Raw genomic sequence first — 17,257 nt, 5'->3', positions numbered from 1 at the left:
TGTAAAGTATGACTTCTTTTATTTCTGTAAGGACTTACCCATGGGAGATAGGTTTCACTATCAGTATAATTAATATTTTTGAGTTCTGAATCCTGTATTACATATTTGTATAGATAACGAAGCAAAGAAACATACTCAAGAAAATAAGAGGAAACTAAGATTCTCTGTGATGAGGCACATAACTTTAAGGTAAAAATCCTCTCTTTTCTCTAGATTATACTCTAAAAACAGAAATAATAATATTGAGTAAATATTACTAATCTCTACATGTTTTGTTGAGGAGTAACCTCAAAACACTTGAACGCACTAATGAAATCATGAATAATACCATTCAAAGTATGCGTGCTAAAGTTGCAGTCAGAGACAGATCGGAACATCAAGAATCGGGACTTGGTGAGAGTTTTGCTGCTAAGTTACTTCCACAATTTGACTTTTGAGCCCTTTTGTTCACTGTGTGAATTGAGCCCTGCATTCTTCAGCGCTGTTCACTGCTGTTTCAAGTACTAATACCACAATGCCTTTTTGTTTTAAGGAATTAGGAAGAATTTTTTTCTGCTTTTACAACCCTGGGTTAATTTTTTGTATCATTTAGCACTCTCTCCCCTCCAAGAAATAGAGTACTGAGAAATTGTAGGAGAGAGTGCTAGAGACTTCTAGCCACATTGGGCAGTCCTCTCTCTCTTAGTGCAGAGCAGAGAATTTTCAAAGCGACATTATTTACTTTCTACTAAGAAAAGCTTTTCTTCTGAGCCGTTTGGCTTCAAGATTTTAGACCTTCTTTGCTTTTGCCTTGTCCCCCAGTCAAGTATCTCATTGTCTCAATAGTAGAAAGTTGGAGTGCCCATGAAATATTTCTGACTTCAACTATTCTCTTAGTTCCTCATTTCTTTCTGTGTTTGACTTTTCTCCTCAGTCCAAACGGGATAAGCTGCTTTCAATGATACAGGGGCTGATGTGGGGTATGTTTTGCTGGCATTTCTTCTTTTTACCATATCGTCCTGTGTTCCCATTGCAATCCAGTACATGTTTTGTTTCTATCCTACATGTAGATAGCAGAAAAGAAAAATCTACAGAGAACTTAAAAGTTGATATTTCAACGAACACCTCAGGAATTTCAGAAGTAAACTACCTAGATTTGCTGCAAGAATTTCATTGTACACCTTAAGTTTGATGAAGAACAAATACTTCATGTCTTAGGATATTAAATTTATATATTATTGATAGGGAGTTTTCTTCTTTTGAACTATGTCATTAGTGAGAATATTTTGCTTTAGGTTCAAATCCCCCTGAGGAAGTTCATTTCAGTGAAGGAAAATGCTCAGCTTAAGATCAAGAAGGAGCAGATAACAGAAAGTTCCTCCCATAGATTGTATAAATCAGAACACTAAACATTATCACTTCCTTTTTAATTTTCTTGCTTTTAATTGTGGTAAAATATCCATAAGAAAAATTTACCATCACTTAGCATAATACCCTCAAGGTCCATCCATGTTGTCACAAATGGCTGGATTTCATCATTTCTTATGGCTGAGTAGTATTCCATTGTGTATAAATGCCACATCTTCTTTATCCATTCGTCCCTTACTGGGCACTAGGTTGCTTCCAAGTCTTGGCTATTGTGTATAATGCTGCAGTGAACATAGGGGTGCAAGTATCTTTATGCCTTTGCGTTTTCAAGTTCTTTGGATAAATACCCAGCAGTGAGATAGCTGGATCATATGGTAGATCTATTCTTAATTTTCTGAGGATACTTCATACTGCTTTCCATAGTGGCTGGACCAGTTTGCACTCCCACCAGCAGTGTACAAGTTCCAACAACATTTTTCACCGAAATAGAACAAAGAATCCTAAAATGTATATGGAACAACAAAAGACCCCGAATAGCCAAAGGATTCCTGAGAAAAAAGAACAAAGCTGGAGGTATCACACTCCTTGATTTCAAAATGTACTACAAAGCCATAGTAACCAAAACAGCATGATACTGGCACAAAAACAGAAATACAGATCAATGGAACAGAATCGAGAGCCCAGAAATAAACCCACACATTTATGGACAGCTAATATTCGACAAGGGAGCCAAGAGCATGCGATGGAGAAAGGAGAGTCCCTTCAATAAATGGTGTTGGGAAAACTGGACAGCCACATGTAAAAGAATGAAAGTAGACCATTATCTTACACCATGCACAAAAATCAACAGAAAATGGATTAAAGACTTGAATGTAAGACCCAAAACCATGAAACAGCTAGAAGAAAACATAGGCAGTACGCTCTTTCACATCGGTCTTAGCAGCATATTTTCAAGTACCATGTCTGACAGGGCAAGGGAAACAAAAGAAAAAATGAACAAATGGGACTACATCAAACAAAAAAGCTTCTGCACAACAAAGGAAACCATCAACAAAATGAAAAGACAACTTAACAATTGGGAGAAGATATTTGCAAACCATATATCAGATAAGGGGTTAATATCCAAAATATACAAAGAACTCATACAGCTCGACAACAGAAAAACTAACAAGCCAATTAAAAAATGGGCAAAAGATCTGAACAGAGATTTCTCCAAAGAAGATATATGGATGGCCAACAGGCATATGAAAAGATGTTCAACATCATTAGCTATCAAGGAAATGCAAATCAAAACTACAATGAGGTATCACCTCACTCTGGTCAGAATGACTATAATTAACAAGACAAGAAACAACAAATGTTGGAGAGGATGAGGACTGTACCTTAACATAATAAAGGTCTTATGTGACAAGGTCACAGCTAATATCATACTCAATGGTAAGAGGTTGAAAGCTTTTCCTTTAAGATCAGGAATAAGACAAGGGTGCCCACTCTCACCACTCCTATTCAACATAGTACTGGAAGTCCTAGCCAGAGAAATAAGGCAAGAAAGAGAAATAAGTCATCAGAATTGGAAAGGAAGAGGAAAAATGGTCTCTATTTTGAGATTACATGGTTTTATATATAGAAAATCCTAAAGTCTCCACCAAAAAACTGTTAGAGCTGATCAACAAATGAAACAAATTGTGGGATACAAAATAAGTAGGTTTTCTATACACTAATAATGAATTGTCTGAAAAAGAAATAAAGAAAATGATTCCATTTTCAATAGCATCAAAAACAATAAAATACTTCAGAGTTAATTTAACCAAGGAGGTGAAAGAATGCTACACTGAAAACTACAAAACATTGATGAAGACATTGAAGAAGACACAAATAATGGAACAGTATCCCACTTGTTTTCATGGATTGGAAGAATTAATATTGTTATAATGTCATACTACCCAAGGCCTTCTATAGATTCAATGCAATCCTTATGAAGATTCCAATGTCATTTTTGCAGAAGTTGATAAAACCCTCCCAAAATTCATATGGAACCGCAGAAGACTCGGAATAGACAAAGCAATCCTTAGAAAGGAGAACAAAGCAAGAGGCATCTCACCTCCTGACTTCAAGGTATATTATAAAGCTGTAGTAATGAAAAGAGTATGATACTGGCATAAAAATTGACACAAGATCACTGTAACAGAATTGAGAGCCCAAATCTCAACCCATGCATATAGAGTCAGCTAAGATTTGACAAGGAGGCCAAGAACACTGAATGGAGAAAAGACAGTCTCTTCAATAAATGGTGCTTGGAAAATTGGATATTCACATGTAAAGGAATGAAACTAGACCCCTATCTTACACCACTCACAAAAATTAACTCAATATGGATTAAAGACTTAAATGTAAGACCTGAAAATGTCATTCCCTCTCATTCTCTCTGCTCTTAATATGGAAAGACAGAGCTTTTGTGGTGGTGAAGGGCAGGGTGGAGAGTGGTCCTGGAAATAGATGCCTGTTTGTCTGGAACATACATTCTTTAGTAGCCTTGAATTGTCTCTGTGATCCTCTCGGACTTTCCCCTTACCACCCTACTTTTGTAGACACAGGCAGTGACAATAATTTTTTGCCTTGACTTCTATAACTACCCTAAGCTCTCCATGGGACCCAGTAGGAGGTGTGGAGTTTTGTGGCACTGATGCTACCCTTTTAAAACCTGGTGGACGAGAAGGTGACAGGGACTGTTCCTCTTTCAATGAGGTTCAGCTTTTGTTGCAGTTGGTATTTTTGCTCACAATATTAACATGTTTCAAAACTTTGTGTTCCATAGGTCAATATGGCTGCAAGAGCACATGTTCCTTTCCCAGAATTGCACTACACACCCTACCCGTGGGCTGCCCTTTATCACCACTCATGGACCATGGGCCACCTCCACCTCCTGCATGCTGGTGTCCTCTGGGACTTCAACTACCACCTCCACCAATTGGTGGGATGATCTGAACAGTATGTGTTGGTTTGTAGAGAATATTAATGTTTTTTCTTGTTGAGTCTTTGGAGAAGATATAGAGATGGCACTACAGAGCTTTGCAATGCAAGGGTAAACCTGGCTGAGGACATTGTAACAGTCGTCAAGTTTCTCAGGACATAGATACCATGGGCTGTGGGGCATTCAAGGTTGATCAGCAGCCACCCCTGCTGGACCCCTCTCACCACATCCCTGTATCCTCCAGTCACCACCCCTGACTGTCAGCTTTGCATCTCCCCAAACTTACTGCACAATATCTCAATTCTTTTCCTGTGTTCCTGCTGTCTCAGCCCATAATACCAACTCTCAGTGGGGCCAACTCAGAGCCTCAGCCCCATTGTCTGTGAGGGGAGTAATACTGGTTTCGGAGATCATTGTGAGGAAGACGAGATTAAGTACATAATGAAAATGTCTTGCAAAATGGCTGGGACACCTGTTGGCACTCACCATTCTCACTGTTCAAATGAAAATATCTCCTCATAGAAGCTTATCAGAAGATAGTCACTGAAGTACATTCAACTAAACTAAGGGCGTAAGAGCTCAGGCCCAGAGATGCACAATCCTTGTTTCAAAGATAAGGCAAAGACCCCCCTTTTTCCTAGTGAAATTCAGGTCCTACCAGTCCTGAGAAACTTGAGGAATGCTACCATGTCCTCAGCCAGGTTTACCCTTGCCTTGCAAAGCTCTGTAGTGCCATCTCTACATCTTCTGCAATTATTATGAGAATGTTTGAGTTTAGAGATCCATACCTGAGATCTGAAGACAGTTATTTTCCACTAAATATAGACACACAGATGTAGCCACACACTAAAGTGCTCATCAGAAGCCACAAATATATTATAGAAAACAAATGTATATAGGAAGAAATAAGATCACATTGAAATCACCTGGGCAACGATCTGAAACTAAAAAATTAAAGTTTAGTTCATACCTCAAAATCAAGATTAACATAAACTATAAATGGATCATGATTTACAATTATGGTTTCTTGGGGGTAAACCCATGAAATAAGTCTCATTGAATTATTCCCTTTAAATGGAGGCCATTTGTTACATGTAAATTATACCTCATTAAAGTTGTTTAAAAAACATAAAAATACTAGAAGAAAATGTGGGAGAATTCCTTCATAATCTTGAAGTGGGTGGGTAATGGGAATTTTTCTAACCATGTCTCAAAATCCAAAAAGACATTAAAAAAAATTAAGAAGTTTGACTACTTCAAATTGGAAAACATCTACATGGCATAAAACACCAATAGAAAAATCAAAAGACAACGCAAACTCAGAAAATATTGGCAACTCAGAGCACAGAAAAAGGAATGGCCTCTTAAATATCTAAAGACTTTGAAAATGAGAAGAAAGAGCCAAACAACACATTGGGAAAACAGGCTTAGAAGAACAGATTTTTGTAGAAAAGGAAAACACAAATGGCTTCTAAACATGTCCCCAAATTATCGGCTTTATTAACAATAAGAGAAATGCAGATTAAAACAACACTGGATGTAATTTTTTACGTCTTTGATGAATGAAAAATGCACAAGTTTGAAAACACACTGTGTCAGGCAAGCCTGGGAAAGGCAGGACTAGGATGCTCTGCTGGGGGAGTGTAACTGCAAACTGGCACGATTCGCATGAGAGGAGGTCTAGCAAAAGTAGACAGGCGTCTACCCTATAACCCAGCATTTCGATGAAACAAGGTGAAAACTAGTGTATAGAGAGGCTACCTCTGCGAAAAAGGATACATTGTTTCTCACCTGTGAATAAAATACAACTAGACCGCCGTATAAGGAATTAGGAAGAGAGGCTCTAGAGAAGTAGAAGGGAACCAGCCTTTAGTTGATAGTTTTCCAGATGACAAGGCGCCCCGGCCTTGTTAGAGAACTGAGCGATACCCAGAGATCTTGAATTCTGAGCTGGATGTAGCAATTCTAGGAGACTTTGAGGTCCTTGAGGATATTCTATGTGTGGGACACATGCTCTATGTGTATTTGTGGATATTTGGCTACACAGAGGAGTAGACTGTGGCAGAATCTGTTAGTTGTCTCTCAACATTCATGCCCTCCTCTTGCTCATAGAGATGGAATCTCTATTTCTTAGCTGAGCGCACAGCAACTCAGAAGAAACATCACGTTTCCCAGCCTCTCTGGAGGCTAGTGCAGCTGTATGGCTAGATTTGGATGACTGGAATGTGAGCAGAAGCAACGTGTGAACATTCCTGGTTATTCACTTAGGCCAGGGAATGTCCTTCCCTTCCCCCACCCGCACTTCCTACCGGCTGGAAGGTGGACATGATGGTTAGTCCTCTCAGCAGTACCCTGGAGATGGTGGAGCAACTTTACAGAAGGAGCCTGGGTCCCTGAGAGGGTGAGCTGCTAAACCAGTAGGGACTGCATATGCCCAGACTATTAAGTGAGGAAGAAATGAGTTTATTATTTTGTTCTTGAAGCAACCAAACCTATATCTAAGCAATACACCACAGCAAGGAATTTCTTCATCTTGAAGGCAGTGGGAAGCTGTTGACAGGAATGTGAACTAGATGATTTATAGGAATATTTTAGCTGTAATGGTAAGATTTGATAATTCCATTTATGTGCAGTTCTATTATAAGCAAAATGAATCTCCAATGACAAAACGCAAATCAGTGGTTGCTTGGGGCTGGGGTGGGTCAGTTACTGCAAAGAGGGACAAGGAAACATTTTACAGACTGTAAAAATGTCCCATATCTTGATTATGGTGGTGGTTCTTATTGGTATAATCAGAAAACCAGTAAGCTATTCCCAATTTTAAAAAGAATTATGTCAGAGTTCATAAGAAATATTCCAAGAACAACTACATACAAAGGTAAAGATAAACTCTGATCCCCAAAGAAGCCTTCAAAGGAATAAAAATTGTAAATTTTAGACATTACATATTCTGTATTTTCAAAGTAAAAGATATTCTCCTAGCAGAATAGTACATAATCAAATTGGAAAATTGTCAAATAGAGATGCATTTGGAAAAAGAATAAGAAATTACCTCATCCACTATAGTTTATTATTTTTACCATTTCATGGCCTTTTTTTTTTCTTTTTGCTAAGGAAGATCCTCCCTGAGCTAACATCCACTGCCAATCTTTTTCTTTTTTTTTGTATGTGAGCTGCCACCACAGCATGGCCACTGACAGACGAGTGGTGTAGGTCCATGCCTGGGAACTGAACCTGGACTGATGAAACAGAGCACACCGAACTTAACCACTAGGCAACCAGGGCTGGCCTTCATGGCATTTTTGTGCAGCATTGTTTTCATTCTGTGAGTGAACCATATACACTTTTGACTACACTACACAGAATCTCATGATTTCTGCTTCTTTCCACATTAATGTTTTCTAACATTAGACCAAGACCATTGCCCATGTTCCTGCAATGCCTTTGAAACATCTGAATTTTAAGAGCTGCCTAGGCCAACCCTGAACTTCCCAGAAGCAATTAGGCTATTATATAAAAATGTTGTTCCCAGGAGACATCCATCATCTCTGTCATTTTCCTTTTCTGTTTGAGATCACTTGAAAAACAAGATAATTTAATCGCGTTATACTCTTTGCTGCTTAACACTCTATTTTATTGATTCTAGAACTTACCAAGAAAGTACACACTTATCTCATCATTTTGATATGAAAGTACATATCAGACATTGTGCTCTGCCTACTCCCATGAGAGGAAATCAAAGGTACACAGGGTGGCTGGTGGCTGGGTGATTGACCCGCAAGCACAGGTGGGTATGGATTTCCCCAGTCTTTTGAAATGTATGTCATTATTCTCAGAGGAGAGTTTGATGCTCTTCTCTCACTCCCATGGCCTGGATCTTCCTGGCCCTGCTGGGTTCTGTTCACAAATAGAGACTGAAGTTGTTTTCCTAAGAGAGCTTGGTCCTTCCATCTTTTAGGCAGATCGGTACCCCTTCACCTCTTTCCAATCAGCGATTGGGCTGCATTGGGGGTGAGTGTCAGCTCATTTCGGAGTCACCCACCACAGGTTTCCAGTGCTCACATGTTTACTGTGCTTATTAGAGACTCCCCTGTAGTTAGATTTGTCCCCATGCTCTCTGAGACTGTGGGCGGCTTACACAGCCTTTTCACCCTGATCTCCAGCCTCAGGTGCTGTTCCAGGGCCAGAGCTAATGTCCCTAGGGGGATCCCAGTAATGTGTTAGGGGCTCTTCTAGATTCCATCCCATCCCTCCAGCCAACATCAAAATACCTGCTCATTTCCTTGTCTGCTAGTAGCATCCTTCTGCCTGGAAAAAGCCTGATCCTCAATGTGCAAAGAAGATTCCTCTGGTATGAGAAGACCTGTGACCTCATTCACAGAGCAATGGCCCTTCTCTCTCTGAAAGTGTGGTCCGTCTGGTCCTCTTTACTTCCTCCCATATCCCTCTCATGTTCTAAAACATATACGTTTGGTAATGTTTCATTTTTCCCACTTGTTGCCATGCCCCTCCTTTCTACATCCCCTCTGGAAGCAGAAGTTCCATCCACCTCTTTCCCCTCGACCCAGCACAACTGCCGTTTCTGCTCAAAATCAATTCTCCCACCTAGAGAACAGGCAAATGCCACAGGGGAGAGGACAGTGTGGCGTGGGGCTCGCATCATCATGCGTCTCTTTTCTCAGAGAAGGCAGCCCTTCAAGTCTTGTTTTGTCTGGTTTTATGGACTTTTTCAGCTTTTATAGCTGTTTGTTTTTGGAGAGTTTGCCTAATACAAGATACTCTGTCATAGATAAAACTGAAATGATTTTACCCTGTTGTTTTAATCCAAAAAATAGATATATGTTATTTTTATAGAGAGAAGCATTTACATAGGAATTTTGCCAGCAATACTGACTGTCTTTCAGGAACAATTCTCCTTCAACACATTAAAATGAATCACATGAAATCCTTGATGCATTCTCCTCAGAGACTAGTTAGAGAATCTCTCCATTCTCTTTGTGGAGACAGGTTTATAACAGAATCTCTTAGGCACTGTTTTAGATCCTCTTTGCCTCTCCTCTCTTGTTGCACATGTCCTTGTAGCAACCAGCTCTGCAAGGCTCTGGTGCACTGTATGCAAGTGCAACCTAACTGCACCTCACATTTTGTCCCTCTGCACAGGCCTCCCACTCTCACCCTGGGTATTTTTGTAGAGACTGAAGTGTCAGATGTTCCATGATCAAAGCCCACACGTGCTCAGTCAAGGTTCTCTTAGTGTGAGTTTCTGTGTGTAGTCAGGGAGTGTGTTCAGTTGTCGTGTGATCTGTGTGTGTGGTGGGTATGTTACTAGGTGGTGTGTGCACATTTTTAGTATTTGTTCTCATCTGAAGGTAAACAGTCATTCATTTGTGTGTGGGTGTGTACTGATGTTTGCTGTGCTTAGAGAGTTTATGGTTGTGTGAGATCTGGACAAATGTGAAATAAATACATAAGTGTGGTCAATGTTTGTGTGTGGTAAGAAGGTGGATTAATACTGTAAGACCTGAGAATGTGTGGTCAGGAGGGGCATATGTGATCAGAGTAGGTGTTTTGTATCAGTGTTTATGTGTGGTCACAAGGTCTATAGGTATTTGGGAAGTCTGTGTGTGTGTTGTCAGTATTTGCATGTTGTTACAGGGTGTATGGTCATTTTGGGGTGTGTGTGTGTGTGTGTGTGGCTACAGTGTGGTGAGGGAGTGATGGTGGGAGAAGCATCAAAAACTTGCCCAACTATTTAACAGTCACCTCCATCAGAGTCCCGATTTTTCCAGCAAATTTCAAAAGATTGTCCGAGGGGCCTGGAGGAGGTGTTAGGGCTAGGAGATAGGAGAGTGTTTGTAACTGGTAGAAGAACAGAGTGGGGAGTCTGTGTTCAGGGTTTGTATATGTGTGTACGTGGGCATGGGTTGAGAGATCAGTGTCTATTCCAGGTGTTTATTGTCACTGGTATTTGTGGAGGGTGTAGTTTCAGGTTTCAGGTGTGGAAGTGTTGTATGTTCATTTGGAGGCTGTGCAAAGCTATGTCTGTTCTCAGTGTGGAAGGGTTGTGTGAATGTGTATGTGTGGGTTGCTGCCATGTAAGTGCAGTGGCCTCAGTGGGTTGTCATAAGAAAGAAGGTGTCAGAAGCACATGCCAAACTCTGAGGATGACTGTTTCTTTCTGAGGAGAAAGAGTAAATGTTTATGGAGTCATTCTTAAAATTATCAGAAAGAATTTACACACACGCTGAATAGGCCAGGAGGCTCCTCATCTGACTGTCCTTTAAGAAGAAGTCCAGCCCAAGGTTTGGAGCCTGAAGGTCTGAGTTTGATCCCTGGGGCAGGTGTGGGGTCATTGGGTAGGGATTGGTGGTCCCAACGAGTCAGGCTGCACTTCAGAGCTGGGCTGCATTTCTAGTGGCAAAGGCAGGCTGCAAACAGAAAGAAAAGCAGGAGCTTTAGAGTCTGTGCCAGGGCAAGGGGGTCCAAAGAAGCCAGGGCCCCCATGAGTTTAGGGGTGCTGGAGCCCAAGGCGGTGAGTGCAGCACTGGGGACATCCATACTAGCTCAGCAGGCACCAACAGACCACGGTGGCGTCTACCAGTCTGGCTGCCAGCCTCCCCAGAAGTCCCACCTCATTCTTGAGAGCAGCAGCACTGCCTCCCTGCTCCTTCCACTCATTCATAACAGCAACTCATTGTAATGATTGTGCCAGGGAATGATGCAATGCATGCTTTGATATTTCATAGTGTTACTTACATCTTAGATAAAAAGGATGACCAAGCTATACGACAGGAATGTCCGAATAAGTTATCATCTTTTCCTCTGAAATACTTAAAAAATGTGGGTCTGGTGATCCTTTGAATTAGGAGTCAGAAGACCCAGATTTGAGCATGACTGTGCTACAGAACAGATGGCAGAACTTTGAGAAGGGCCTCCCCATTTACGTCTGGGCCCTGGTTTCTGATTCATTTATTCATTCATTCATTCCACAAACATTGATGGAAAGCCTACACTCTTCTAGGCACGAGGACATCATGGTAAGACAAAACACACACAGCCCTGCCTTCATGGGGCTTATAGTCTGGTGAAGCAAACAGATTTAATCAAAGAATCGTGGAATATAGCCACCAACTGAACTAAGGGCTCAGACGGGAAGGACCAGGATTATGTGAAGATTATTACAGAGGAGGTGACTTCTTTTAGAGGATGAAGGAAGCTGTCCCTAAGAAGGTCCTGCTTGCCCTGAGACCTGAAGGATGAACAGGAGTCACCAGGTGACAGGTGAGGAAGAGCATCCTGGGTGGGAGGGAGCAGGGCAAATTCTCAGAAGTTTCATGGACAGATTACAAATCCCTTAAAGGGAACCTGATCCCAGGGCTTGGGAGCAGGTGGATTACCTGGAGAAGTGTATCCAGGGAACAAAGTGAGGAATAGGGAGAGTGAAGAAGGAAGGAAAGCGAGAATAAGGGCATGTTATCCAGATATCCACACACTGAAGGTATTTTGAGTTTAATCCAAAGGGATCTCTAGGGATCCATCTAGAAAGCATATCAGAATTGTCTACCTGAGGGGCAAAAGGGAGAGGCATTTATCCACCAGTTCCTGTGCCCAGTGGTTGAGTATTGTCCTGTGGTGAGCATGGCCGGAAGCCAGTGATGTGTGAATCCGATGAAAACCTGCATGGAACCATTTGCCAGAGCCCTGGCTGGAATCTGAGGTGAGTGTGTGAAGATGTAAGGCAGGAGATGAGAAGTTCCAACTCTCCCCCAACCTGGTGCCAAGTTTTGGAAGATAATGCAGGCCCAGCTGGTGTGGGAGGGAATGCAGCAGGGACTCAGGCAGTGAGGGAGACTGCTCAAGGTCGCCTCCCTGTAGGGCAGGCTGCAGGGTAAACCTGCCTCATATCAGCCTTCTCTCCCAGAAGCCACCCCATCAGTGACAGACCCAGAGGCTCTACCCAGTAACCCCAGGCAAAATGGGAGGCACCCACCTTTCCAAGTGTGATGGCCCCTGCAGTGCTTGGCCCCAGGGACGTCACAGGGAACTCAGGAGCTCAGGGAATCCCGAAGCCAAGGATTCCTGCCTTTCTGCCCCCTCCACTCTGGGTCCCCTCACAGAGCCACTCCAGCCTGGCCCATCGCTCCCCCTCCACCCACCCTAGCCCAGCTCCCCCCTTTCCTCCTTGCTTCCTCTTGTCTCTGCTTCTCTCTAGTCCTGTTTCCTTCTGACTCCCTGTCACTCTCTAGGACTTAATCACTCCCCACCCCCAACATCACTCACTCTCCCCCTGCCTGTCTCTTTCTTGTCTCTCTCCCCAGGCCCTCACACCCTCTGCTCCAGTGCAGTCCTGTCCAGGACCACAGACACCACCACCCTCACCTCCACACCCTCCCTGCCATGTTTTGGCCCAGGCTCTGCTCACAGTGAATGAGAATCTGGTTTACTGAGTCTGTTCATGCTGAGGTTTACTGCTGTGCCGTTGTTCCCGGCTACTCCTGGGCAGCATGTGCACAGTCAGACCTTGACCTTTTGGTCTGGTCTCAACCCCAGAACTGATGAAGGGCTGGCCACTTACTCCTGCTTGGAAGGAGGGAGGGCCCTTCAGCCTCCACGGGCTGCGGGAGCAGAATGGATTGGATTGGGGGACCTGGAGGGAGCCAGCTCTTTCCACCCCAGCACCTTCTCCTTGAGGTATGTGGGGGGTCCCATGCCATTGATCTCTGCCCTGCCCATCCCTCAGTAAGGAAATCATGGGAGGATTATGGGACCTCATGGGACTTACAAAAAACTGTGCTTCCATCAACTCCCCACAAAGCCTCCTGGACTTGGTGCTATTGGGGGGCAGCTGGCAAGTTGAGTGAAGGGCACAAAACCTGGATTGCCGCAGGGCCTCTTCACTGGTCTCCCGGAGCCACTCCCGGTTCCTCATCTATTCCCCACCATCAGAAATCGGCCACTTCCTGGGGACAGATAGCTGTCTCTCTGATCACCAGACACCCCTGGGACTGGCAGGCACCATGTGAGTATTTGCTGACTGAACAAACACAACCACAGCCAGATCCAGATGTAGGATGTGTCCACCACCACAGAAGGACTTCTCAGGCCCCTCGCAGTCAACAGTACCCCTCCCAAAGTAACCTTGCTTCTGCCTCATTCCCATGGTTTCTGCCTGTTTTTGAACTGCGCGTACAAGACTCACACTGTGTACACTCCCTGGAGTGAGTCGGTTGGTCCTCCAAAAAGCAGACGCTGACACTGAGTTAGAACCATAAAGGGTGTATTAGGGGTGACAATAGGAAAGATAAATGTGGAGGGGGCAGGATTGGGTGGGGAAAACCATAATCAATTGCCATAGCCTTTTTATCATGGCTCAGACTCCTCTTTCAAAATGATCGTCCTGTAAGGCAAAGAGATTTGGGGTTATTTCAATGTGATCTTATTTTGTCCTGTATACATTTGTCTTCTGTAATATATCTGTGGCTTCTGATGAGCACTTTACTGTGTGGTTGCATATTTAATGGAAAATAATTGCCTTTGGATCTCAGGTATAGATCTATGAACTCACATATTCTCAAAATTATCTTTCTTTTTTTGACTGGAAGTTCCTGAATTTCACTAGGAAAAAGGGGGGGGGGGGTCTTTGCCTTATCTTTGAAACAAGGATTGTGAATCTCTGGGCCTGAGCTCTTACGCCCTTAGTTTAGTTGAATGTACTTCAGTGACCATCTTCTGATAATCTTCTGTGTGGAGATATTTTCATTTGAACAGTGAGAATGGTGAGTGCCAACATGTCCCAGCCATTTTGCAAGACACTTTCATTATGTACTTAGTCTTGTCTTCCTCACAATGACCTCAGAAGCCAGTATTACCCCCTCTCACAGACAACCGGGCTGAGGCTCTGAGTAGGCCCCACCGAGTGCTGGTCTTAGGGGCTGAGACAGTAGGAGCACAGGCAAAGAATTGGGATACTGTGTGGCAAGTTTGGGGAGATGCAAAGCTGACAGTCAGGGGTGGTGACTGGAGGATGCAGGGATGTGGTGAGAGGGGTCCAGCAGGGGTGGCTGCTGATCAACCTTGAATCCCCCACAAAGAGTCCGACTCACTGAAGGCCAAGGCAGCCACTCAGCTGATCTAGATCCTGTCTGCACTCTCAATCTCACGCGGGCACGATAAACCCAGGCAGACATAGCATCCTGAAAGCACCAAGTAAAATCTCTAAACCTCCAGGTTTTTTTTTCTGTCACACAGATCCAGAACTTTCAGAAACCCAAGGGAAATAAGAACCTCTATTTAGATTATGAACCAAGGGCTGTCTGGCAACAGTGACATCTTGGTGAGGACAACTGCATTGCCCACACTATGTGACTGGAAAACACGCAGTGGTTCTGCGTGGACCTCATGCTGCTTTCACACTCCCTGCTCAAGCTGCTTGCCCTGCTGGGAATGGCCATCCCAGGCAATACATTATTGTCATCACACATGTCACTGCCTTGAAGCCAAACACAAATGTCACAAATCTTGCAGCCAAACAGCTCAAATGAACAGCCTTTTGTAGTGGAAGGTAAATATTGTCACCAGATTCACCTTGAAAGTTCTCTGCTCCACATTAAGAGGGATAGGACTTTTCAACATGGCTAGAAGTCTCCAATACTCTCTCCTACAATTTCTCAGTTCTATGTTTCTTGAAGGGAAGGGAGAGCTGAATGATAAAGGATGTAAAAACCAAAAAAATTCTTCCTAAGTCCTTAAATTTAAAAAGGCATTGTGGTATTAGTACTTGAAACAGCAGTGAACAGCATGGAGGAATGCAGGGCTCAATTCATCCAATGAACAAAAAGTCTCAAAAGCCAAATTAGGGTCATAGCTTAGTAGCAAAACTCTCCCAAGTTCTGATTCTTTTTTTTTCTTTTTTGCTGAAGAAGATTCACCCTGAGCTAACATCGGTTGCCAATCTTCCTGTTTTTGCTTGAGGAAGATTCTCCCTGGGCTAAGATCTGTGCCAATCTTCCTCTATTTTGCATGTGGGTCACTGCCGCAGCATGGCCACTGATGAGTGGTGTAGGTCCACACCTGGGAACTGAACCTGGGCCACTAAAGCGGAGCACACTGTTCTTAACCACTAGGTCATGGGCCAGCCCCCACCAAGTCCTGACTCTTGATGTTCCGGTCTCTATCTGACTGCAACTTCACATGTATACTTTGAATGATGCTATTAAGGATTTCATTAGTGCGTTCAAGTGATTCGAGGTTATTCTTCAACAAAACAAATAGACATTAGTCATAGTTCCCCATTACTTTTACTTCTGTTTTTAAAGTGTAATCTAGGAAAAGAAGAGATTTTTTTACCCTCAATTCTTTTAGGCTTTGCTTCTTTGATCTACACAAATATATGATAAAGGATTCAGAAGTCAAGAATATTAATTACAGTGATAGCAGAACCTGTCTCCCGTGGGTAAGTCCTTACTAAAATAAGAAAAGTGGTACTTTCTAAGATGCTTGCTTGGAATTTAGACTGTTATACAATGTAATGAAACGGGACACTAGGATGAAGGAAGAGACAGCAAAAGAAGTGAACTAGAAGAAAGTGGAATTACTTCAACGTGAAGCCATGAAAAGAAAAATCAAAGGATGATTATACCTTTTTTTCATACGTGGCTATGTCTGTTTTTAAATAGGCTATGTCCTGCATGCATTGCTTTATCTCCCTTGAAAGGTGATGGAAATTAATCATAAAGAGATGAAAACCATTTCTAAGATTATTACTAAAACCAATAAAATTAAATTACCACAATACGTCAACAGCAAAAGCACGTTATTGGCACTATAAGTATAAATAACTTTTCAGCGGGACTATGGTCCCTGACGAAAGCAAGGCTTAGTTAGTGGCCTTTTAAATGTAGGAAACAAATATGGAAGTAAGAACCCTATTTCAATGAGATTCCTATTTAACCTTTTTGCAAAGATGGGGAAACACAATAAAATGTCTTAGTCTAACATCCCATCATTAAGCAATATTCTTAGAAAATATGAACAGTTCAAACAGCCCTGTCATCACCAGAGGAGAAACAAGCGAAAAATCAAGCAACCGATGTACTTATATTCCGTCCTCGAATTATCAAATAAAATAAATAGATCAGTGTAAATGTGTTAAAAAACAAAAATCAAGGCGCTGGCCCGGTGGCACAGCAGTTAGGTTCACACATTCCACTTCGGTGGCCTGGGATTTGCTGGTTCGGATCCCTGATGTGGACCTATGCACTTCTTGTCAAGCCATGCTGTGGCAGGCGTCTCACATATAAAGTAGAGGAAGACAGACATGGATGTTAGCTCAGGGCAAGTCTTCCTCAGCAAAAAAAAAAAGGGGGGGGGGAGGATTAGCAGCAGATGTTAGCTCAGGGCTAATTTTCCTCAAAAAAAATTAAATAAATAAAAATAAATTAAAAAAACTTAAAAAAGAAAAAAACCCAAAAAACAAAACTCAAAATGAAAAGAAAACAAAACACCTGACTTCCTACAGGTTTCCCCTACTTCCACCTGGCCTTTAAAATTATCCAGAGAGGGGCCGGCCCAGTGGTGCAGCAGTTAAGTGTGCATATTCCACTTCGGTGGCCCGGGGTTCCCCGGTTCGGATCCCAGGTGCGGACCTGACACCGCTAGTCAAGTCATGCTGTGGTAGGCATCCCACATATAAAGTGGAGGAAGATGGGCATGGATGTCAGCTCAGGGCCAGTCTTCCTCAGCAAAAAAAGAGGAGGATTGGCAGCAGATGTAACTCAGGGCTAATCTTCCTCAAAAAAAATAAAATTATCCCGAGAGATTCTTCTAAATGTCACTTGACTGGCTACTCAAAGGCCTCCAATGCCTTTCTGCGGCCCAGCAGATTCCCTTTCATGAGAACCAGGGTGGGTGGCTCAGGAGGACAAGGTCTTTGGAATCAAA

General features: G+C 42.7%; 1 long non-coding RNA gene across 1 annotated transcript in view; it reads left to right on the top strand.

Moving 5' to 3' along the window:
- Window positions 1-12,434, top strand: part of LOC139040199 (uncharacterized) — a 37,430-nt gene extending 24,996 nt beyond the window's left edge. The window contains exons 2-3 of the long non-coding RNA XR_011494247.1: window positions 114-189; window positions 4,163-12,434. This is a non-coding gene — a long non-coding RNA (uncharacterized lncRNA). The remainder of the gene's footprint in view (window positions 1-113; window positions 190-4,162) is intronic.
- Window positions 12,435-17,257: the final 4,823 nt, after the last annotated feature.

The sequence above is a fragment of the Equus asinus genome, chromosome 14 (assembly GCF_041296235.1).
Source record: "Equus asinus isolate D_3611 breed Donkey chromosome 14, EquAss-T2T_v2, whole genome shotgun sequence".
Lineage (NCBI taxonomy): Eukaryota > Metazoa > Chordata > Mammalia > Perissodactyla > Equidae > Equus > Equus asinus.
Note: the sequence above shows the minus strand (reverse complement) of the source record. Positions and strands in the feature narration are given on the sequence as shown.